Source organism: Mastigoproctus giganteus, chromosome 1 (assembly GCF_048544385.1).
Source record: "Mastigoproctus giganteus isolate SK-2022 chromosome 1, ASM4854438v1, whole genome shotgun sequence".
Lineage (NCBI taxonomy): Eukaryota > Metazoa > Arthropoda > Arachnida > Uropygi > Thelyphonidae > Mastigoproctus > Mastigoproctus giganteus.
Genome location: NC_143575.1, coordinates 254,625,868 through 254,650,652, shown reverse-complemented (window position 1 = coordinate 254,650,652; position 24,785 = coordinate 254,625,868). Strand labels below are relative to the sequence as shown.

General features: G+C 36.5%; 1 protein-coding gene across 1 annotated transcript in view; it reads right to left on the bottom strand.

Annotated features, from left to right (window-relative positions):
• Window positions 1-2,069: 2,069 nt before the first annotated feature.
• Window positions 2,070-24,785, bottom strand: part of LOC150091794 (phospholipid-transporting ATPase IF-like) — a 438,958-nt gene continuing 416,242 nt past the window's right edge. Inside the window, exons 26-27 of the mRNA XM_090369752.1 lie at window positions 20,942-21,007; window positions 2,070-2,174 (exon numbers count right to left, since the gene is read on the bottom strand). The gene's annotated coding sequence lies outside the window, so the exon portion shown is untranslated. The remainder of the gene's footprint in view (window positions 2,175-20,941; window positions 21,008-24,785) is intronic.

Below are 24,785 nucleotides of genomic sequence, written 5' to 3'. Positions count from 1 at the left end.
AGCAAGACCAAGCCTATGGTAATTTCCTGCAAACCTGTATGCCATCTGATCACCTTAGATGGGAAAAACATTGAATAGGTTTGGTTTTTCAAGTATTTGGGATCTATTGTCAGTAAGGATGGTTGAATTGATGAAGAGCTAAATGCAAAGACTGCACCTCTGGGATTACCTGTACCATAGGAGGTAGTTATACCTGGTGAATATTGTCAGGGAAATGGAGAATATTTGATGCAATAAAGACAGGACAAGAATAAGTGGAACAGGACAAGAATAAGTCTGCCAGGGGCAAAAGTTGTTGATAATGTAGAACAGTTATCTTTTTGAGGGTAAAAGAGATGATGTTGTACAAGCAGGATTAAGCACACTAAGGCTTTTCTTAAAAAGTATGAAGTAATTGACAAAAAGTCATGAGATGAGTTAGGACTGAATTTGCAAATGTCTGGAATTTTGCCAAGACAAAGGATGAGGAGGAAGTTTATGTGGAGAGCCTTATCAACCAATTCAGCATTGGAGACATTGTAAAGGCTCATTGATGTTGAATTTTTCTCAATACAATTATTGAGAAAAATTCAGTTTTTATGCAGATGGAATAGACTTGGACAACAGTGCAAAAATGTTTTCTGATGCTATCGAGGCAGTATTAGATGGGTTGGAAAACTGTTAGTTTTGGAGGGGAATGCAGGCCAACAGTTTAATGACAGCCATAAGCAGAGGTATAAGTGAATTTTGCACTGCCTTCTGTTATGGCATTCAATAGCCTGAAAAGTGAATGAGAGAGGGAGATAACCAAGCCTGCTGAGGGTCCACATGGGTAAAACAATTACAGCGCTTAGTTTGAGTTACTAAACAAATGCAAGATAAATGTATAACAAGTAGATATTTATTTGTTTATACACTAATGCTATGCTAGGAGGAGTACAGTAAATTTGATGAGTTTTAAGTAACCAAATGTTGATATTAGAGTTATACAGAAACATGTCACTTTGATACTGGTGATGCAGAATTGAATGAAAATTATAGTGCACACAGAAGACAGACATAACAGGAGCGGAGAGGGTATGCTCTTAGTTAACCAGCACAACCAGTAAACAATTGAGTCAATATGATGTGACATAAGCACTAGTAAAACTGACAGTAAAATACATGTGTTAGAAAATGCTAATGGCATCTTTACATTTGCTCAGACAACACACATAATGGGATGTAAATTTAAATTGAGCAAGTATGGGTGTAGGACAGATGCATGGAAATGCAAGGTACTGCTAAACATATGGAGTACCTTGCATTTTTTAATGTTAAACTTCATTTCCATTTCACAGCCCATCTGCCAAATTTTTCTAGATCTTGTTGCAATAACATACTCTGATTGCTGTTATTAACCACCATGCCAACTTTCAAACTTTCATAAATATCATTAAAAATATTTAAAATAACAGTGGACCCAGTGCTGAACCTGAGAGGAGCTCCATTAAAAGCATTAGTCCAAGAAGTGCAGTGTCCACTGATAACTACTCTGACATCTTCCACTCAATCATCCTTTTATCCACAACAGTTACTTTGATACTGTGTCACAGCAGCTGTGCAATAGGTACAATGAATAGTCTGAATGGTCAGACAAGGGAGACCATGTCTGACCAAGGACTAACAGGTCAAGATGATCCTGCAGTACCTCCTTAACTGGTGCCTCCATTATTTTCTTTGGAACAGAGGTCAAGCTTACAGGTCTATAATTACTCACTTCACCCTTTGAACTGGGGAATACACTCACAGATTTCCAGTCCACAGGGACTGGAAATCTGTGAGTGTATCCATGAATCCAAGGATGCTCTCGTAATTATGGCTAAAGGTCTGATTATTTCCTTTTCTGCATTTCTTAATGTATATGGATAGATCCCATCCTATCCACCTCAGATGCCTTATTTACTTTTAGCTTCAGAAATTTCTTTTCCACTTTCCTCTCAGGTATCACATTTAAGCTGTCTGTCAGAATTTGATATACTTTTGGCATCCCCATTATAGCTTAAATTTATTTTTCTCTGATAACTTACAAAATCGAATAAAATAACTTACCAGAAGATTCCACCAAATGTAAAGCTAAAAAGCATAAATCCAATTGTGGAAATGAAGGATGATGCCACAAAAAATACAGTCCAATAACGAGACTGAAGACATAGCTGCAATAATATATAGATTTTTTTTTTTTTTTTACATATAAATGAAGAATAAAAAAATAACATTTTAATTACACAGAAACAGTTATTTTTTATGTAACATAAGTCACATTATTTTTATTAATAATTAATGATATCATTTTAAAATTTAGGTCTGAGAAATAAGAACATAAGAGATTTAATTTACTGATTGCAAAATAAATATTGAATGAAAACTCAATCAGTTTAGCTTATGAAAGTGCCTTCATTACAGATGAGTTTATATCTGTTGACTGTAGAACAAGCAAAATGGACTGAAGAAAATTTCATGACAATTTATGATTGTCATTGTTCTAACACAGCACAAAAATGCCAAATAAAGGATTAATTCCCAAACACTGAGAATTTTATAGATAAAATTTTGGGATTATGAAATTAAGAATTCATTTTAATAAAAACATAAAAACAGTTATTCAAAAATCAATAATTAAAGTAATTCAACTAATTAATTAAAATCAGTTTCCTTCAGTAATTAATATAACTGCTAAACAGCAACAATCATTCGAATTGTGTTCTGGAACATTCCAGAACATTTGATTGAACAGTGCAAATCCAATGTCAGAATGCTGTTAATTGATATGAGATTTCTCATAAAATTTAACTATTAATTTCTGTACACAGAATGTGATATGAAAAGTTAAAGGACAATATGTAGGTATTTCAAATTTAATAATTAAGTTTATTTTTCCTGATGGTAAACGATACAAGCTGGCCCACACAGCATCAGCCATAAAAAAAAACTGTTACCAAATCTTTTCTGTATATCTCCTCTTAATTTGTTTAATCTTTCCTTAAATTTATATAAACTACTTACTCACAACAACACCAGATGGAAGAATTAGTATTAGTATTAACAATGGCCACAACATGGTGCAAGGAAGCCTATGGCTTATGTTGCATCAGCCAAAAAAAAAAAAAAAAAAAAAACACCATAAATAAAATAAAATTAAAAAAATATATAATAATAAAAATAAAAAAAAAAAAAAAATTTTAAAATAATAAATAAGAGAAAAGGAAATAGACAACCTATGCATTTCCCTCCTCCCACAGGTAATTATCCAGCTGACTTTTGAATTTCCCCAAACTGTCAGCCTCTATACCACACATGTAGGTAACTTATTCCAGTAATTTATAACTCTCTGGCTAAAATAAAACTTCCTGCAATCCAGTCATCTTCCCCAAGTAACGTGAAATTATGTCCCCTAGTTCTAGAACCATTTATAACTGTGAAAATTCCATCCTCATTCATTTTACTTATGCCTCTCAGAGCCTTAAACACCTCAATGAAGTCTCCTTTAAGGTGCCTAGTTTCCAAGCTCTGCTTCATATGGATGCCCTTTTGCTGATCTCACCAGGCAAGTTACCCATCTTGGGACTCTTCCAAGAACTACAATGTCTTTCTTTAAGTGCAATCTCCATACCTGAACACAGTATTCCAAGTGTGGTCTAACAATAGCCTTATATAATGGCAAATGATGCAAGGAGACAAGCTAATACAGCATCGGGGGAAAAAAAACCAAAACACCTACCTCACCTGTTGATCCCATCTAAATATGTCTAACCCTTTTCTAATTTATTCAAATTATCTACTTCTACAATGCCAGATGGAACTTCATTCCAACAGCTAATTACTCTGTCTGAAAGCAGATTTGCCTTATACACTTCAATCATCTGCCTATTTTCTAAACACTGCAATCTGCAGAAGTGAAATATTTCATAGTAAGAGTACCCTTCTGTGTCCCAGCCTAATGTTGTTGCTCTTCTCCTCACCCATTCCAAATGATTTACATCCTTCTTAAAATGAGGCTTCCAGATCTTTATTTAGTATTCAAACTACAGTCTAACCATTGCCTTATAACAAATGGACTTATAATTGAGAGAACCCCATGAACTGTCCTAGCAGCTGGTCTGTACTGTTCAGAGAACTTAATGTCAGACAGTATACTACTCCAAGATCTTTTTAGTTCTTCACTACCTCAAGTGTGGTACCAAAAAATTGATATGTCATTCTGGGATTAATGTAATCCACATGCATTTATCATCTACCTTGCATTTATCAATGTTAAACATCAACTGATATGCCTAGGCCCATCTGCCTGATTTTTTTCTAGGTCTTGTTCCAGTGTACATCTTTATTCCTGTCATTAACTGCACTAACTACCCTAAAATCATCTGCAAGCTTAGAAATTGGTATTAATACTGAAAACAGCAGTGAATCCCAAGGGATTCAACTAATAACTACAGTTCAAAAAGACAAGTGCCCATTTATAACATTCCTCAGTCTTTTGCCACTCGGCCATCTCTTTATCCATAGTGGAAACTTGTCCCCAATGCCACATGGCCAGGAGTGGATTAAGGTCGGTTGAGGCCCCGGGCGCAGAAGAAAATATTGGGCCCCTTAAAAAAAGAGAGAGACAGGGAAAATAAAAATACATGTTAACCATTTTTTTAAATAAATAAAAAATATTATGTACTATTAATGTTTTATTTCCAATAAAATTTTAATATAATATATGTATAATATAATAGCATAACAATAATCAAAGTTTTGTAACTAATTTGTTGTTCAACTAATTTGTTGGGGTTTTGCGTGGGCCCTTCAGAAGTCAGGGCCCAGGGCGCGCGCCAGGTGCGCCCGCCGTTAAATCCGCCTCTGCACATGGCTCAAATTTGTAGAGTCTTTTGTGGGGAAAAGTGTCAAAAGCTTTAGTGAAATGTAAGTATATGTTGTTGGAATTATTTTTTTGCATACAGTTCCTTTGTTACTACAGGATCCTCCTCTTAACAAAAACATGGTGTGGTTTCCATATAATTCTATGCTTGTTAAGATGATCCCAGAATTCTTCTTTAACTACTGACTCCATTTTTTTCCCTGGCATATAAGCAGCCTGCTGTTGTTGTTTTTAGGAACATTAGCAACTAAGGCCATATTGCTCTGGGGATATGCGGGAGTCATTCCCTGACCTTTCCGCATCCTCTGTATTTGGTGGTCACGGGCTCGAACCCCGGTCTAATCAAGAAGTGTGTGCTACTCACTGCTGCTGCTCCTGCCTACCTGGCTACGGAGGTGCCAGCAGCCTGCAGGAATCTTTCCTGAATCCAAGGATGCTTTCATAATTGAGCTTACCTCTTTTGTTGCTTCCTTCTTTTAATATAACTGGAGAGATTCCATCAGCCATAGATGGCTCATTTACTTTTAGCTTCAACAGTTTAAAATAATAAATAATACAAAAGGAAATAGACAACCTATGCATTCCCCTCCAGCTGACTTTTGAATTTCCCCAAACTGCCAGCCTCTACCATCCATATAGGTAACTTATTCTCAGTTATCCCAAAAGCATTAGCTCCTAGATATAACTTGGTATAAACAGTGAAACAAAAAAAAGTAATGAGACTGAATTAAAAAAAAAATCCTAATGTGAGATGGGGGAAGTGCAACAGAAGTGCGACCTTGCAGTCTCATCAATCCAAACCAATTGGATCTAAGTTGTTATTTTGTATGGATGTCCTTTGTGTATTGTGCCTAACATTGCCATCAGAAACCAAAGAATGGAACATCAAATCAACATAAATTTTTGTGTAAAGCTGGGAGAAAAAGTCAATTCCCACCAAAACATGCAAAATGTTAACAAACAATGGATATGAGGATCTGCCAAAAAAAAACAAAGCAAAAACATTTAGATGGTTTAAGTTTTAAATACGAGAAGATTAGCATTAGTAGGGGCATATGATGCAAGAAAGCAAGCTTATATAGCATCAGTCACAAAAAAAAACCCTTCCAGTTTCACCCATTCATTCACTTCAAAAGTTTGTCTAGTTCAGCCTCATAGTTATTTAAGCTGTCAACTTCCACAATGACAGATGGAAGTTTGTTCCAGCAATCAACCACCAACTGGCCAAAGGCAAATATCCGCACATCTATTCTACAATTTGAATTTATGCCCCTTCAAATGTGTAATCTGAGCAAGAGGAAGAATCCCATCAGCTTTGAGTTTGCTCAAATCATTCAAGGCCTTATACACCTCAATCAGATCACCTTTCAGACACCTCGCCTCCAGACTCTGCAATTTGCAGAACCTTTCTTGGTAACAGCAACCCTCTGTTCCACTCACTAATCTCGTTGCCCTTCTCTGTACTCAATCAAGCAGCTCTACATCTTCCCTAAAATGAGACCTCCAGACCTGTATGCTTGTTTAAATATAAGATCGATATCACACCTTTATTGTAGGAAATCTTGACCCAATGCTGACACCAAACTAATCCAGTTAATGTAATATAAAATCTTTAAGTATTAAAATGCGAACATCTTCCTATAAAAGGATTGTTAAATTATATGATATTATATAAAACTAAACTTGTCATCAATTCACATAGTCTGCTAACTGCTATCAAGGAAGCCAAGCGTAGCCGATGCACAACAACAATATACCCCAAACTAAACCCATCAGCAAGACAAAGAGAAGACAATTGTCAAACTGTATTAAAACTATATTAAATTAAAACTGTATTAAAATATTCTTAGACTGAACTCTTAATACATGACCAGGTATTTCGGTTGTAAACTGTGCTCACAAGAAGTAAAGAGTTAAAACAATATCCACTCTCTTAAGAGTGGATATTGAAAAAGACCTGTATACAGTACTCAAGGTGTGGCCTGACCACTGCCTTATACAAGGAGACAATCACCTCCTTATTGCTGCTAGCAAAATTCCTATATATCATTGACAAGACCTCATGATCTGCTCGTGAAGCCTGTCTGCACTGCTTGGAAAATGTCATATGATGGTACAATTACCCCCAGGTCTTTTTCATTCTCCACTACCCTGAGTGTAGTACCACACAGTTGGTATTACACTCAGGGTAGTGGATGACATAAATGCAGCACTTTGCATTTATCAATGTTAAAGATGTAACAGATGATCCTTGAAGCGGATGACCAAAAACAACTTCCACCCCTGAATTGGTGGGCCAAGTGTGCAATTTACTAGTGACTGACAATTAACACTGAGAATGCCAGCAAAGGAATTAAATGTGAAAAATATCAGTAAGTTCCAAAATTATGACAGACTTGGGGTTTTTCTCCCCCCCCCTGGCTTTTTCCCATTATATATAAGATATAAGGAATGCAGAACTGGAATTTGGGGAGTACAACGTCTACAGAAAGGATAGACTGGATAGGAAGGGAGGAGGGGGTTATGCTATTAGTTAAGAAATACATAAAATCCAAGGAAGTGAAACCAGTGGACATCGCTGGACAGTGCAGTGTTGAGTCAGTTTGGTGTGACATAAGCATTGGGAGATCAAAATTGAGAGTAGGAGTGTGCTATAGGCCTAATGACTCTGATGAGTATAATAAGAAACTATACAGGGAAATAGAGTGGGCCAGTAAATCAGAGAGTCTTATAATGGGGGATTTTAATTTCCCAGATATTGACTGGAATTTGGGGGCTGGTCACTCACACACTAGCAAGGCTTTTGTGGATTTATTGGATGATTGTTTTCTACATCGTATGTTCGGGAGGCAACTAGAGGGAGGAATACTCGTGATTTGATTATCAGCAGTGATTCTTCATGCATTAAGAATCTGCAGATAAATGAACCACTAGGTGGCAGTGATTACAGTGTGCTGAAGTGGGATTTACTCAAAGAGGTAACTACCATTAGGGGTAAAGGGAAGGGTTATTGCTTCCGTAAAGCCGACTACGATGGACTGAGACAGCATTTAAATTCTATACAGTGGGACCAACTGATGATGTTACCAACAGCAAATGCAAAATGGGAAGCATTCAAAGAACTTATCTTGGAAGCTACTAGGCTTTACATACCAACTAAGAAATATTGTTCAAGGTTTAGGCCTAAATGGATGTCAGATGAACTGATGAGGCATATGGTAGAGAAGAAACATGCATGAGATACATACAGATTAACACATGACACAGAAGCCTATGATAGATACAAGCTGATCTGTAACCAAGTTACAAAGGAGGTTAGGCAGGCGAAGGCAGATTACGAGAAATCTTTGGCAAGGGATGCAAAGAAAAACAGCAAAGAGTTCTTTACTTATGTAAACTCTAGAAGGAAGGGGATGAATCAGATTGGTCCACTTGATATCGATAGGTCAACTGTTGATGATCCTGCTCAGGTAGCTAACAAACTAAATGAATATTTTGCATTGACATTCACACATGAGGAGTTATTTAGCGAGGGGAAAGCCAGAGGTGTATTCAACTCTAGCAGTAAGCTAGAGAATCTTGTAATAACTGAAAGTAAAGTGGAGGAGAAATTGTTGAAGATAAACACAAGAAAGGCACCCGGGGTGGATGGGATCTATCCAGTTATATTAAAGGAGGCAGCACAGGAAGTAAGCAAACCCTTAGCCATAATTATGAGAGCTTCCTTGGACTCAGGGGAGGTACCCACAGACTGGATATGTGCAAATGTGACCCCAATTCACAAAGGAGGATCAAAGGCTGACACAAGCAATTATAGACCTGTGAGTTTAACTTCTGTTCCAGGAAAATTAATGGAAGCACTAGTTAAAGAAGCACTGCAGGATCATTTAGACAAGACTTCAGTTATAGCTTGGACACAGCATGGTTTTGTTAAGGGGAAGTCTTGCCTGACCAATTTGATTGGATACTATGATGCAGTCACAAAGGAACTGGATGCAGGGAATAACTTTGATATTATATACTTAGATCTTAGAAAGGCTTTTGATACTGTTGCACATGGAAGACTGCTGCACAAATTGGAGCAGTGTGACACTGGAGGCAAATTGCTGCTGTGGATAAAGGGGTGGCTGAGGGGGAGAAGACAGAGAGTGGTAATCAATGGACACTGCTCGTCGTGGGCTAATGTTATTAGTGGAGTCCCTCAGGGCTCAGTGTTGGGTCCATTATTGTTTTCTGTATTCATAAATGATATTGATGATGGTATATCAAGCTTAATGTCGAAGTTTGCAGACGATACAAAGGTAGGCAGGGTTGTCAAGGACACTACTGACACTATGCTGCTGCAACAGGATCTGGAAAGGTTGAGCAGATGGGCTGAGAGGTGGCAAATGAAGTTTAACATTGACAAATGCAAAGTAGTACACATGGGAAATAGCAACCCCAGAGCAACGTATCAACTCTGTGGTACTACACTGACAGTGGTAGAGAATGAAAGGGACCTGGGGGTGGTTGTGCAGGCAGATATGAAGTTCTCTGAGCAGTGCAGACGGGCTGCAAGAGTAGCTCATGGTGTATTGGCAATGATATATAGGAATTTTTCTAGCAGGGATAAGGAGGTGATTATTCCCTTGTATAAGGCAATGGTCAGGCCACACCTAGAGTACTGTATACAGGTCTGGAGGCGTCATTTCAAGAAGGATGTAGAGCTGCTGGAACGAGTACAGAGAAGGACAACAAGATTAGTGAATGGAACAAAGGGGTGCTCTTACGAAGAAAGGCTTAAGTTTTGCAAATTACAGTGTCTGGAGACTAGGCACCAGCGAGGTGATCTGATAGAGGTGTATAAAGCATTGAATGGTTTGAGCATGCTCAATGCTGATGGGATTCTTCCTCTCACTCAAAATAATCACCTGAGAGGGCATAAATTCAAATTGAGGAAAGACAGATGTAGGATAGACGTGCGGAAATTTGCCTTTAGCCAGCGAGTGGTTGGTTGGTTGATAGTCTAAATAAGTTTAAGGCTCAGCTGGACAGGCATTTTGAATGAACAGAGGGGTGAAGTGGAAGTGGTTTTTTTTTTTTTTTTTTTTTTTTTTTGGCTGATGCTGCATAAGCTTGTTTTCTTGCATCAAATGCCTCTACTAATGCTAATGCTATATGAGGTCAGCGTTTTTATTGTTTTGGCATGCAATTTTTACGGCCGGATGCCCTTCCTGATGCGTACCCTCACCCTTTATCCGGGCTGGGGATATGCGGTGGTCATTTTCTGACATTCCGCATCCTCCGTATTTGGTGGTCACGGGTTCGAACCCCAGTCTAATCAAGAAGCGTGCACTACTGCTCCTGCCCACCTGGCTATGGAGGCACCATTCTGACAGACTTGGGGTAAAGAAAAAAATTTGTGAGAAGTTTGTTCTACACTCTTTTCATGAATAGAGGAAAAATGCAGAATATTCAATGCTTACAAAGTTTTGGTCAAACAGCTGATAGTGAATCTGGTTTCTGAAACGGTATTAAGCTTTGGAAGACTATTTTTATGTTTTGAAATGAGACTGAAATGTTCTTCTGTTCAAGTTCAAATGAGATTGAAAGGGAGCCAATTTGACAGCATTTATGTCATTCAGCAGAATATGACATCAGATTAAATACCATCACAGCAGATGAGTTTTCAAAGTCTTTCCAAAGCTTGTACAAATGATGTAACATGCTTATTAATTCTCTTGAGGACTAGTTTGAGGGAGACAAATATGAAAATATTGTCCTTATCTATATTTTTCCTTATTTCAAATCAGTCTCATTACTTTCATACACGTGATGTACAGATGCAAAATACAGTTGGAAGTCTATGTAATGAAATCGATCATTCACTTGAAAAAATTTGTAAAAACAGAAATTTTGTTATAAAGAAATATGACCTTTTCAACAATGAAAAATACTAATTAATTCAACGTGAAGAAATATAGTAAAAGATGGGAAATAAATCAGTAATAACTGTGAACGAATAAATTTTCTAAAATTTTAAAACAATGAATTTATTAATTGTTTTATTAAAATGTTACCTATTAAGAAATGACTACTTAAAACGATGTGCGCAATATCTTAGTACACTTAAGAATTATTTCATAAAATATTTGGTTATTTATTATTATTTTTTTTAGTATACATTGGATTTTACTATACATGGTTCATGAAAATGTTTGCAAAAAATATATTTGCATTTGCAAATATATTTTTTTTGGCACATTTTCTTCACAGTGAAGGCCTCAATGCAAAGTTTCAAATGCTGTCAACATTTCATGTTTGGAAGGTTTAATATTGCCTCATTTCCAACTCATTGTTGATATTGCCACTAGTTCTTTGAATACTCTCTAAAAAGTTGGAGTCACTTGGATATTCAGCTACTATGACATCATTATCAAATCCTAAAAATTCGTCAAGAAGAATTTCTCCACTGATCAAACCTCTCGATTGGAGTTCTTCCCAAGATTGCTGAATATCTTGTAGTAGTTCATCCCTCTCATTGCTGTTAATTGGTGCTTTAGTGAAACCTGTTTTTGCGAAATAATTCTTAATCATTGTTTCGTCACATCTTGACTCCAAACTTTTGCCAACTCTGATATGCACATCCGCAAATCTATAAAAGAATCTATTGGTTGGTTGGTTTATGTTTTCAGTATAATTTTTTTTTTTTCAGTATGCACCTTTGGTAATGCATTTTCAAATTCTTGATAATGCCCGGGTCCATTGGCTGCAGTTTAGATGAGGTATTCGGAGGGAAGAAAACAAGCTTCACACTTGTAAGTTTCAAAATTAACGAGTGAAGGTAGGCAGAGCAGGTGTCGACAATCAAAGATATTTTTCAAAAATTTCACGTCATACAAGATTTTTTTGTTGTAGTCCAACTACAACAGAAATCTTAATGACTTTACTCCTTTGAAATATTGAAGTTGTTTATTTTTGCCTATTACCAAAAGCTTCTGTTTTTTATTACCGGCCATATTTGCACCAACCAAGACTGTAATTCTCTCCTTACTATTTTTACCACTTAAACATTTATCACCTTTAAAAGTCAGTGTCTTGTTCAGAAAACATTTAAAAAAATATACCTGTTTCATCGACATTGAATGTATCTTTGGGCTCATAGTCTTCCATAATATTTTTCAAAAATGTTTCTTTCCAACGGGCACAGTTTTCTTCAATTACAACTCCATTTTCACCAGAAATAACTTTTTTGAGAGGTGCCTCCGTAGCCAGGTGGGAAGGAGCAGCAGCAGTGCGTAGCACACGCTTCTTGATTAGACCGGGGTTCGGGCCCGTCACCACCAAATACGGAGGATGCGGAAAGGTCAGAGAATGACCACCGCATATCCCGGAGCAATATGGCCTTAGTTGCTAATGCTCCTAAAAAAAAAAATTTTTTGAGTAAGCCATAGCATGTTTCAAATTAGTCCAGCCAACCAGAACTGGCTTGGAATGTGTTATGCTCCAGAAAAGATGCATACTCCATAGCCTTTTCATTTATTAACGGCCCTGATATCAGCATGTTTTAGTCGAATCAACTTCACCCACTTAAAAACAGCTCATCTACATCTTCATACAAGCATAATGTTGCACGCTTCTGACTGGTCCCTGTTTACTCAAGCAGTTTGAGAACCAAAATACAGTTTTTCAAAATGGTTGACACACTACTAGAAGGGATACCAAATTTTAAAGTGATTTTTTTTTTTTTTTTAATGCCCCGATCTACACTATTAAGCACTTTCGCTTTTTCTACTACATTCAAGGATTTCCTCTCATACATTGTAAGGTTACTTGCACAGCAGCTAAAGCAAAACTGATTTAGGGACCACTTGTACCACCCACGTAAATAGAGACAGCTGAAATTTAGTGAAAGTGTGGATGACTTATTTCTGCTAAAGGGTGCTTACAGTAGAAAACAGGTTGACCGGAGTCAATGTCCACGTCGAGAATATTCCTTAATCTTTGCCAATGCTGTGGGCATATAGATAGCAGTTGACCAGCGTGATTTTGTCGTACAGTAGAGGTGCGATTGTATAGGTTTTACGGGTATCACTAAATTGTGGAATGTTTTAGCTCTTAAGAATTAATAGCTTTTAAGAGCTAAAGGGGTTAATTATTAATTCTTTTAGCTCTTAATTCATGCTTTCGACAGCATCAGCTCTATAGCCTAAAGGCCGAAAGCAAAGTCTCTTCCCTTTACCCTTGACATCAGCTATATCTTAAAGTAACCACATCAATAAGTTATTATCATTGCCACATAATAGTTCCTTTATTTCAAGATTCTTAATGTATGAAGGGTCATTGTAATTATTAGATTAATAATCAGATCATGAGCACTGCCTTCTTTTTGTTGCCTCTGTAATAGGCTTCTAGAAAAATAGTTATCCAATAAATCCAGAAATGCTCTGTACTGAATCAGTGACAAAACCACAAGTTTCAGTCAATGTTCAAAAAGCTAATCCCATTATAGGACATTCTGATTTACTAGCCTACTCCATTTACCCATACTGTTGTTCATTTACACTGTTTAAAATCATTGGGCCTATAACACACTTCCACTCTCACTTTTCTGTTTTCCCAGTGCTTTTGTCACACCAAATTGACTCAATATTGCACTGGCCCGCACATTCACTGGAGATGGTCATTGCAATGTACTGCCTCAGTTTCTATGTATCTCTTAACCAAGAGCGTAACTCCTCCATCCCCATCTTGTCTATCCTTTCTGTACAATTTAGTCTCTCATCTCATTCTGACCAAGCTTTCAGACATTGCTGCCCATTTGTTACTCCAACACCATCCTGAAGGTTCCAATTTTTTCCTCGCATCACAACTAAGCACTCCTATATTTTAACCTGTCTATTCTTTGATAATCTCCCCCGCTACAGATGCAGGTCTTGCTGTTCTGCTGTATCCTTCACTATCTTAACTACTTCTGTGACAATTCCATAGCCCTTAGGACTGCCATAGGCGCTACTTAACCTGACAGGGATGACATGGCTGACACCCTTCTTTGGGGCATGGGACTATGGAAATGTTTACTCACCATCTACTAACATCTTACTATATGGTATGGAAGTTTAGTTACATATATCGACATACCAGAAGACCATAAACTAAAATATTATGGCAACCTTGTATAGAAATAACCAAGCCCCTTCCCCATCCTAAAAATGGTAACACCTGGATTGAAAAAATAAATAAAAATAAACTCTCTTACTAGGAAGTAACCTGTCTCCCCAAAATAAATAAAATAAAATCATACCTACATAGCAACTGTTAAATAGGTTGAACACAGATAGTTAAACAGGTGGCAAGAATGGAGCTTCAGGGTGTCCTGAAGTGTCCTATCAATAATTGATAGGACACTGATTGTAGAGATAGGGAGGTCATAGTCTCACTGTATAAGACAATTATGAGTCTGCATTTAGAATGTGCTATGTCCAGGTGGGGAGGCCATGACTTAAAAAAGGCAGTGAGCTTCTTGAAAAGTGAGCTTCTTCTCAAAAAAAAAATGAATGTTTTTATGTTAAAGTGAAATTGGCAAAAGAGCACCCATATGAGGATAGACTTGAAATATGTGGCTACAGAATGTGGTAACTGGAAGTGAGAGGGGGGGGGATTCATTAAGGTCTATATAATTCTAAAAAGGGTTACTTAATAACCCTGAAATGTAATGCAGGCCATTACATTTCAGGGACATTAGCAAATAATAATTCGTAATTTATTTAAATAAAAAAAAGCAAAAACTTTAACGTACAAACTAAAAATATTTTGTTTCTGCATGTCTGCCATATTACCATTCATTCTTCCAATCAGCATTTGGGAAAAAAAACTATATATAGTGCTTCAATATACAATATATGGATAGCTTATATGATGGTCTATGCATGAAAAAAAGAAATAAATTTCTGGATTTCTATTGGTCCAATTTTAATGAAATTTGCGAAGGCTCAACAAATCTTTCTAAAAGGGCTAAACATAAAATTTTATAAAAATCTATTCATTAAGAGTTGATTATTACATGCAAACAAAGTGAAATTTTAAAGGCTATAAATGTTGCAAGAATTAGGAAATATAAATTCAAATGGAGAAGGAAGGGTTATTGTTTGCATTATAGAAAGATACTGAAAACATTTACGGCATGGGTAGTTTAGGCCAGTAGCTTTGGGAAATTCAAAGATCAGCTGGATTAGTACTATGTGAGAAGGGAAATACACAGGTAATTATATTTTGCCGGTGCAGTCTACATTGCACCAAACTAAATTGTGAATAAGCTAAGAGCATTCTTATCACTTGCCAAAGCTATTGGCCACAACTTTTGTCCATTACTAATTCCTACCTCTGTCAAAACAAGATGGTTCTATTGCAACATCAACTAAAGATAAAGCTGAGCTGCTAGCATTACTTTCCTTCTAATTCCTGCATTTGATGACCTTGATAAACCATCTTTTACCATTCCCAGTGCACTCCATTCAATGTCTCCTCTTGTTTTCCATCAAAACAACGTCAGAATAATTTTAAACAATGTTGATGCTAGAAAGCTCTAGGTCTCTATGTCACTTCTCCACTTGTCTTCAAACCTGTTCTATGTCACCTTTTTACACTTCTTATTACACTAATGCTTTTTCATCTTGGAAATTTGCTCATATGCAACCAGTTCCTAAAAAGATGACAAATCCCTGCCATCTAAATATTGTCCCATTGCTCTTACTTCTACTCTTTCTGAAGTAATGGAGAATTCTATTAACCGCCAACTCCTAAACTATCTGGGTATCTTCCATTTGATCAATGACTGCTAATATGGATTCCGTCAATGTTGATCTACTGGTGATATACTGGCTTATGTTAGGAAAATGGAAAAGTTTGATGAAATTCAAGCAATTGCTTTTGATATTTCAAAAGCTTTTGATAATTTTTGGTATAAAGGTCTTTTAAATAAGCTTCCATCTTATGGACTGCCAACTGTTTTTTTTAAACTGGATATCCAGTTTTTTTCTCTGATCACTCACTACTGGTGATGGTAAAAGGCTCTCTGTCTTCTAACTTCTCCACTGATGCTGGTTTCTCAAGGTTCAGTTCTTTCTTCCACTCTTTTCCTCTTAATATATTTAATGACCTTCTTCCAAACTGACTGGAAATCCTATCCATAATTTTTCTGATGATAGAACGTTGCATCCCACGTTCCAGTTTGTGGTTTAAATATGCACTACCAATTCCTTAAATTGCTGATATCCAGGTAATTTTCGAATGGGGAAAAGATAACTTAGTTAATTTTAATCTTCTATAACTCAGTCCTGTTTTATATCTCTCAAAAAGGACTCTTCCTCCTATTCTTATCTTTGATGACACTCAGATTTCTAGTTGTTGTTGTTATGGAGGCTTAATGGCGCATAAGCTGCTAAGGCTATATGTGCCTATTCACTTATTATATTAAAAGATGAGTTTTCCATAAAGTCAGAAGAAAATCTGAAATCAGAAATAATTAAAAAGCCCAGTTTGCCTGAGGAAGTCAAAAAATTCAGAAATATTTGCCTTATCACCAATGAGATTTTCAAGAGTTATTGGTTTATGAAGATTAACCAGTCAGATCAAGGATGAAGTTCTGTCTTGTTTATATTAGGGGCAGCCAATAAGAATATATTTAATAGTCAAATTGTTAGAACAATGTGTACACTGTGATGGATCATCTCCTGTGAGTAAATGAAGGTGGATCAGATGGGTATGACCTATCCTTGCCCTTGAAAGGACTACTTCTTCTCATCTCAATGTACGGACACTGGAGCGCCAAATTTTCGGATCAAGTTTAAAATGAAAAGTTAATTATTAGTCTGAGAGTGCCAGAGTGCTGTCCATTATGATAGGCACGCGGCATGTACGGTTAGTGCATAGTCTGATGCTGGAACAGGGATATTGGTTAAATCTAAGGTAGTTAGATTTTTTGCAGCTTTATCAGCCAGTTCATTGCCTAAAATGCCAAAATGTGTGCTTGAATCCAGCAAAAAGTGACCATTTGGTTGCATTCTTTAATTTACAGTAATAAGCTTCTGATTTCATTTAGAACAGGGCGAACCTTATCTGGGGAATTATATAATGACATGATTGAGCTGAGGGAATCAATGTAAATAACATACTTTAAGGAACAGTCAGAATAGAGATTTTCTAAAGCTAGTTTGATTGCATATAATTCAGTAGAAAATATACTAAATTCTGATGAAAGGGAAACTGATACAATTGTATTCGGAAACACTGCAGCTGTTCCAACATTTGAATTAGATTTAGAGCCATCTGTATAAATTGGGGAGAAATCAGTATATCTTTGAGTGTGAACTGCATGAAGTTGGTTGATATTTGATGCTTGCAAAGTATTCTTTCTCCATTGACAGAGGTAAGTGTCACAGAAGAGGAGGAGGAGCCCATGGTGGTTGAGTATAAGTTGCTACCTGCTGTACAGAATGGATGGAAATATTCCAAACCTGTGCCAGTTCAAGAAGGCGAAGACCAGCAGGGTTTTCACTATGCTAGGTTTGTTTCTGTATAAGTTTTCCAATGGTGGCGTGAAAGGTATGACTGAACGGGATGAGGGGCACAACTTTGTATCTTGACAGCATATTTCAGTAACAGTGTTTTCCTGCGTAAAGTTAGTGGGGCTCGTGAGCATCAATGTAGAGACTATGTGCTGGCAACGTTCTGAATGCACCAATTGCAATTCTCAAAGCACTGTGTTGAATGGGATCAAGCCAGCGTAATGCACTCTTTCTGGCAGAATCATAGATGGGAGCACCATAATCAAGACTGGATCTGATTAATGCCCTGTATAACCGAAGAAGAGAGGTACGATCTGCAACCCACATTTGAGCAGATAAAGCTCTGAGTATGTTTTAACTTTTTTTTAGACAGGAAGTCTGTACATTTTTAATAGGAAATTTAACTTATTGTCAAGGGTTAATCCTAGAAATCGGATGTTGCTGGTGACCGGGATGGAGACAGAAATTTGAAGTTCAGGAACTGGATCAAGTTTGTGTTGTCTACAAAAATGAATAGCAACTGTTTTCTGCTGTGAGAGTCGATAGCCGTCGAGGCTCGCCCACTGTTGAATTTTATTAAGTGATATCTGAAGCTATCTTTCAATAGATGTCATGTTTTGAGAATGACAGGAGATGGAAAGGTCATCTGCATAAAGGTAAGTCTCAACTGTATTTGGAAGCTGCTTAGTGATAGAATCTATTCTCAGAGCAAAAAGAGTGGCACTCAGTACTGATCCTTGTGGAACACCTTCTTCCTGGATGAAAGTTGCGGAAAGGGCATGTTGGTATCGAACTTGAAATGATCTAGTATGTAGAAAGTTTTGAACAAATATAGGAAGGTTGCCTTGTAGTCTGAGAAGGTAAAGATCACTAAGTATACCATACCACCAGGTGGTATCAAAAACCTTCTCTATGTCTATTGAAACCATTACTAGATGTTCATGTTTGACAAAAGCATTACGGATGACAAATTCAGCCTTGACCATAAGATCTAAGCATGACCTGTTTTGCCACCTGGCAGTATGGTATACTTCAGGAATGCCAAAATTGTAGAGTGATGCCAAGAAGCTGGAAAAACATTTTCTAAAAATATGCAATTGTAAAAGACCAGGAGGAGGTGCAAAGCTTTGTCATCAAGATGTAGCATGACATAATAAATCCCATCTGGCCCGGCAGCACCATTGCGGGCAGTTTTAATGACATGTAACAGTTCAGAATATTGCAGAAGTTTGTTATATGGGAGAAGGCAGGCAATTTGAAAATTAATAGCATGGTTTTCTTTAGTGTTTTCAATTTGTTGGAATGAGTTAGTATAGGCCAAAGTATTGCCTAAAGCATTAGCTCTGCAGGATTAGAGAGATCTTTTCCTTTCCAGGAGAGGATTGGAGAAGGTATGGTAGGAAACTTACCAGACAGCTGTCTAATTTTTTTCCATATTATTTTGGGATCAGTATTTCTGTGAAAACTGGATGCAAGGCAGGTTCCAGGATTCTTTCTTTGCTTGCTTTTGTATGAAGCGTGCTTTTGCTTTAATTATCATTTCAATTATTTAATTTTAATTATATTTATATAATTTTAATTATATTTTTTAATTATAATATATTTTTTTTTCTCATTAATTATAATTTCTTATAATTAATGAGATTGACTGTGCTCGGACATTGCCGAAACAAATTCCAGGCCTTTTTTTTGCTCTCTTTGATGTGCATTTGTCATTCCACCAGTAATTATAATGCTTTTGGCCTGGCAGATTTGATAGTGGTATAGTGTCTTTAGCCATATTTAGAAGATGTGACGTGATGTAATCTGTCACATTATCAATATGCTGGAGGCAGATTTTTTCCTCATCAAGGTCGATTGATGACTGAAATTTTGTCCAGTCTGCTCGGACAAATTTCCACTTTCTGTAGGGTTGAGTTGAAGGAGTCTTTGCTTTCAGAAAGTTGCATACTATTGGGAAGTGGTCACTGCCCATGGGATCGTTTATTACATACCACTCTATGGTTGGGACTAGTACTGGTGAAAAAATTGAGAGATCTATTGCTGAGGTGTGTCCTGCCGGGAGCTGTATGTGTGTCGGTGCACCAGTATTGAGTACAGTGAGATTTAGTGCCTCTAAAAAGCTTTCAATTAGGCCACCCCTTTATCTAATTTAGGAGAACCCCAATAAGGAGTGGTGCCCGTTAAAGTCCCCTAATATACAGAGAGGCGGAGGTATCTGTATAAAGAGGTCTTCAAGGTCTTTTAAAGAGTAAGTATAGTTTGGCGGTAGGTAGATTGAGACAAGTGTTATTGCACTATGGAGAATTATATGAACAGCAACAACTTCTATTTCAGTTTAGAGTGGGATATGTTTAGTTGGGATCTTCGAGTTTACTAGGATTGCTACACCACCATGGGCAGCATTAGCTGTATTTCGATCTCTTTGATAAAGGCAATAGTTCTTTATCAAAGGAGAAATTTGTGAGGTTAGGCAAGTTTCCTGTAGACAGAAAGCAAAAGTTTTGCTCTGCACGTTGAGCCTTCTCTCCCACTTCCTTATCCATTCCATTTGCATTTAGAGGCTCTTTTAATAATCTTTGAAATGTGAAATGTTTAATAATTGTGAAATGTGAAAATTATTAAAAGCTTATTTTTCTGCCATTAGCTTCCTGTTTATTTGAAACATTGCTACCCTTAGTATATTTTACCAATATTGGCTATAGCAGCAACAAACAAAAACTTCTGAGTTATGTGCAAGTTTTACTTTGGCCCATATCAGATAAATGCATATCTATATTACCCTTATCCATTTAACTAGCATTTTCCTGGAAACATTAAGGTATTCTCAATGATACTGGCAAAACCTTTGCGCCACCTTTGTTCAAATGTTTTCAGTCTATACAAAATAAGTTCTTTCTATCTACAAATGTGGGGCTAAGCTAATAAAAATTTTCCTCCAAAAGCCTTGTTCCCTCTAGTCTTGAATTAATCCACAAAGTTTTCAGTATATAATTCCTCCTATCATTCCTGGGCACAATTGCAAATACATTTTGACTTAACTCATGCATTTTTCAGCATAGTACCATATTTATCCAATAGATTGTTAATTGGTGTGCATTTAATATTATTAGTCCCCACATGAATAATAATGCTCGATGCCTTCAAAATCTGACAATCTGTTGGACTACCCCAACTGTTGCCCCCAGCAGACATCCTGATGCACCTATCCTCATTACAAAAATGTTACCAGTTTCCCTGACAACGAAATCTTCCAATATAAATAAATGCCACGTAATACATTCCAGATTTCAGGAAGCATCACCTTGAGGCTCGCTAAATACTTGAGTCTCTAACGAGTTCCCAGTTTTGTTTCTCTATAGGTTCCTAACTAATAAATTAATTTCTGGAGAGTCAGTGTGGATTTCTTATAGTACATAAATTTTTAAAGTAATTAGCTGTACTACACAGCAAGTTGCTTTAAGAAAAAAAAACTTACCTATTAAAAACTTACTGATAAGAATGAGTACCTTACCTTTAGGGTAACTATCATTACCACAGTATGGAATATCACTGAGCCAAAACTATACATGTCTAATGTCTGTAATAAATTAAACAATATGAGAGTCAAATAGATACTATTTTTAAATAACATTCCAAAACTGGATGAACAGATTAATTAACAAACAATGAATTTATTATTTATCAACAATCATAGAAATATAACTTTAAAAAAAAATATATATATATATATATTCATTTTCATATACAGTGAAACTTCTCCTAACGGACACCTCTCTACAGCGGACATTTTCAAATTCCCCAACTCTCCTCTATTCGTTTTAACGTGTTTTCAGCTTCTGTCTAGCGGACATTCTCTGTAAAAGATGCGGACAGGCAATCTGCACTGTTTCGTTTAGATTAGCACTTAATTTGATCTCCCCATAATGGACTGTGGGAGAGCTCAAGGCCCTTTTTCTAGAAACTTTTCTTCCACGTATTGCCTCAATCATGTGTTTATTTTCTATTTCCGATTCTCTGAATTTTATCAAGGTTTACGTCACGGTCCTAAACCCTTTTTCAAGAATTTTAAGGCACGTGTAAAACTTCTGATAAATTTGGTGTGTGGAGGGGGGGAGGAATTTGGTCGGCCTTTCGTCTTTTGAGTTTCAGTTTTCAGTTTTGTTCAGTGTCATGTGAAGTGCACAATGTCTTCTCGTAAACATTTAACTTTAAAATATAAAGTCGAACTCATTAATGCGTATGATCGGCAAAAAAATAGTGCTCGCAATCTCGCTGCAAAATTCAAAATCGGAAAGACGCAGGTAAGCGACATCCTAAAGAAAAAAAAATGAACTGCTCAAACAATTTTGGCAACACGGAAATGATCAGGTTCAAAAATCATTCCCAAAAACTGTTGGACTTCAAATTGACAATGTTACTTATGAGTGGTTTTGTTGCGCACGTGCTAAAAAAATTCCCATTAATGGGCCTATTATTAGGGAAAAGGCTTGGAGGTTGCGAAATCTATGGGAGTAAATGAGTTCAAAGCTTCTGTGGGATGGCTAGGCAAATTCAAAACTCAGCATAAAATTTCTTGGAAAACCGTAAGTGGTGAAGGTGGATCTGTTGATACTGGGGTTGTAACAGAGTGGATCGTTAAATTGGAAGATTTATGTTGTGATTTTGAAGCTAAAGATATTTACAACTGTGACGAAACAGGGTTGTTTTTTAAAGCTCTTCCTGAAAAAACAATGAGTCTAAAAAGCGAAAAGTGCCAGGGCGGAAAAATTTCTAAGGAACGCTTGACTGTACTATTGTGTACAAATATGCTGGGAGACTTTGAACAAACTCTTGTTATAGGAAAACCACAAAATCCTCGTTGTTTCAAGGGCATAAAGTTGAATCTTTTGAATGTTGACTGGAAGTCTAATAAACAAGCGTGGATGACACGAGATATCATGAGCGAATGGATAAGTCACTTTAACCAAAACATGATTCGTCAAAACAGAAAAATTATTCTTTTCATGGATAATGCTGCATCTCACCCGCACATTGAATTGTCCAATATTCAAATCGTTTTTCTGCCACCAAACACATCTGCAGAGTGTCAGCCCTTGGATCAAGGGATAATAAAAAAATTTAAACTTCACTACAGAAAACGTGTTTTAAGACAACTCATTGCAAACACGAACGATGTAACACGTGCGAGTGACCTTGCAAAGAAAATAAGCATCCTAGATGCGATTCAATGGATTTCCTCTTCAGTAAACGCAATTAGATAACAAGCTGTCGTGAACTATTTTGTAAAGCCTGGCTTCTCAAACGCAAAAATTGAATTTGTGAACAGCAATGTGGAGCACCAAGAAGAACAAGAACTTCAACATCTATTGATAATGAATGATACTTCAGCTACAAGTGACCCTGGCTACAAAGATATAGACTCGAACCTCACTACAGAAGATGGTGCTCTAGATATCAACGACATTATCATCGATATTTTTCAAGAAGTTCCTCATGAGGATGAAGAAATGGAAGGAGGTCATTCTGTAGAAGAACATATTAAAGACGAAACACCGATGAAAATAGAAGAAGCGCTCATACAAATCAATCGTTTAAAAATGTTTTTCGCTGCTGAAGAAGATACCGAAGGACTTTCGATGGTTTCTTCACTCCAAACAAATGTTGAAAACAAAATTATCAGCCGGAAGAAGGTGCAGAAGAAAATAAGTGATTACTGTATGTATTTTTCTTAAGATAAAGTCATAATATGCATAGCACAATTGTATGTATATTATTTACAAAAATATTGTTCAAAATCTGTATATATTTTAATTTAATTTTACATTAAACGTTTAACGATTTTTCTTTCTTTCTTTTTTTTTTTTTTTCTCTCTCAGACTTCTTGTTAGCGGACACTTCTCTCTAACGGACAAATTTTCGTTCACCATGGCTGTCCGTTAAAGGGAAGTTTCACTGTATTTGCAAATTCATATTTAAATAGTAGATATAAAGGAAAATCAAAATGAAAAATGACCAGATGACCTGCAAAGCTTATTCTAAAACAAATAACATCTTAGACATATACAGTGAATGCTGGTTAATTATTACTGGTTATTATTATCAGCATGGCCTCCGTAGCCCTGTGGTCAGGAGTGCGAGTGCAGTAGCACATGCTCTTTGAGTAGACCGGGGTTCAAGCCCCTGACTACTAAATACGGTCGATCTGCCAACCCGTACTGGACCAGCGTGGCAGATTATGGTCCATTTCCTTCAACATGAATTGTTGAGGAGTCTTCCATCCTGCAGTGGTTAATGGCTGCAGTTTACTTTACTTTATTATTATCAGCTACTTATTATAATCAAAAATGAAAACCCAAAACCATTTATATTATAAGGTATGAAAATTTTGCTGCTTTATATGAACATACTGCTGTTTATTGTTATCATTTTTCATTTCAATTAGGAGAAATATGTCTTCCAGAACACCTAAAATTGTGTATAGGTCAGAAATTTGCCGATTATTTGCAACCTTGACCACTCCAAATAACACTTACAACTTATAACCTCATTCCTTGCTACACAAAATTCGTACCTTTTAACTTCTAATCCTTGCCACATATCTGTAGCCTTCAGGAAAAGCACGACAGTGCCTGTAAACAAAAGCAAGCGAACAATCAACAATATGATATTTTTGTTATCGGGCTATACAATTGGGGAAAGGAGCAATCTAATCCACTATTGTAAAGTTTTATAACCATGTATGACAAATTACTGGCAATGCATATATGCAGTACTGCATCCATAGTCTGCTTTCCATGAATAGACTTGAGTTTAGTTTGCAACTGACATCTGCAGACAAATGAATCTTAATTTTTTTTTTTTAGAATAGAAATGTTGCAGAAACAGAGATTTAAGTTTGAGTAAAAAGGAAAAAAAATTCTACATGCTCATGATACCTTACCTAAAGTACAGTTGGAGAAAGTTGCATTAAAACTTGGTATTTTACAGCCTCGTTTGTAAACTTTTTCAGAAAGAAAATTGCATGAATCACAGGAAAAGAGAAAGATGTGGAAAGCATGAACTTGTGGAAGAAGTACTTTTAAGATGGTTCACAAATGCAAGATTAAAAAATGATCCCCTCAGTAGAAATCCTATGTAAAAAGGGGTGAAGGAATTTGCAAATGAACTCAATGTAAATGATTTTAAGCCTACAGATTAGCAAAGCAGGTGCAGGGAGAAAGAGAACATTGTGTACAACAAACTTCATGGAGCAAAATCAGACTCAGATACAGGTTTAGCACAAAAATGGGTGGAAAATGGCTTACTTAATTTACCGGAAGAATTTAATTGTGACTATTTTCAACACTGATGAAACT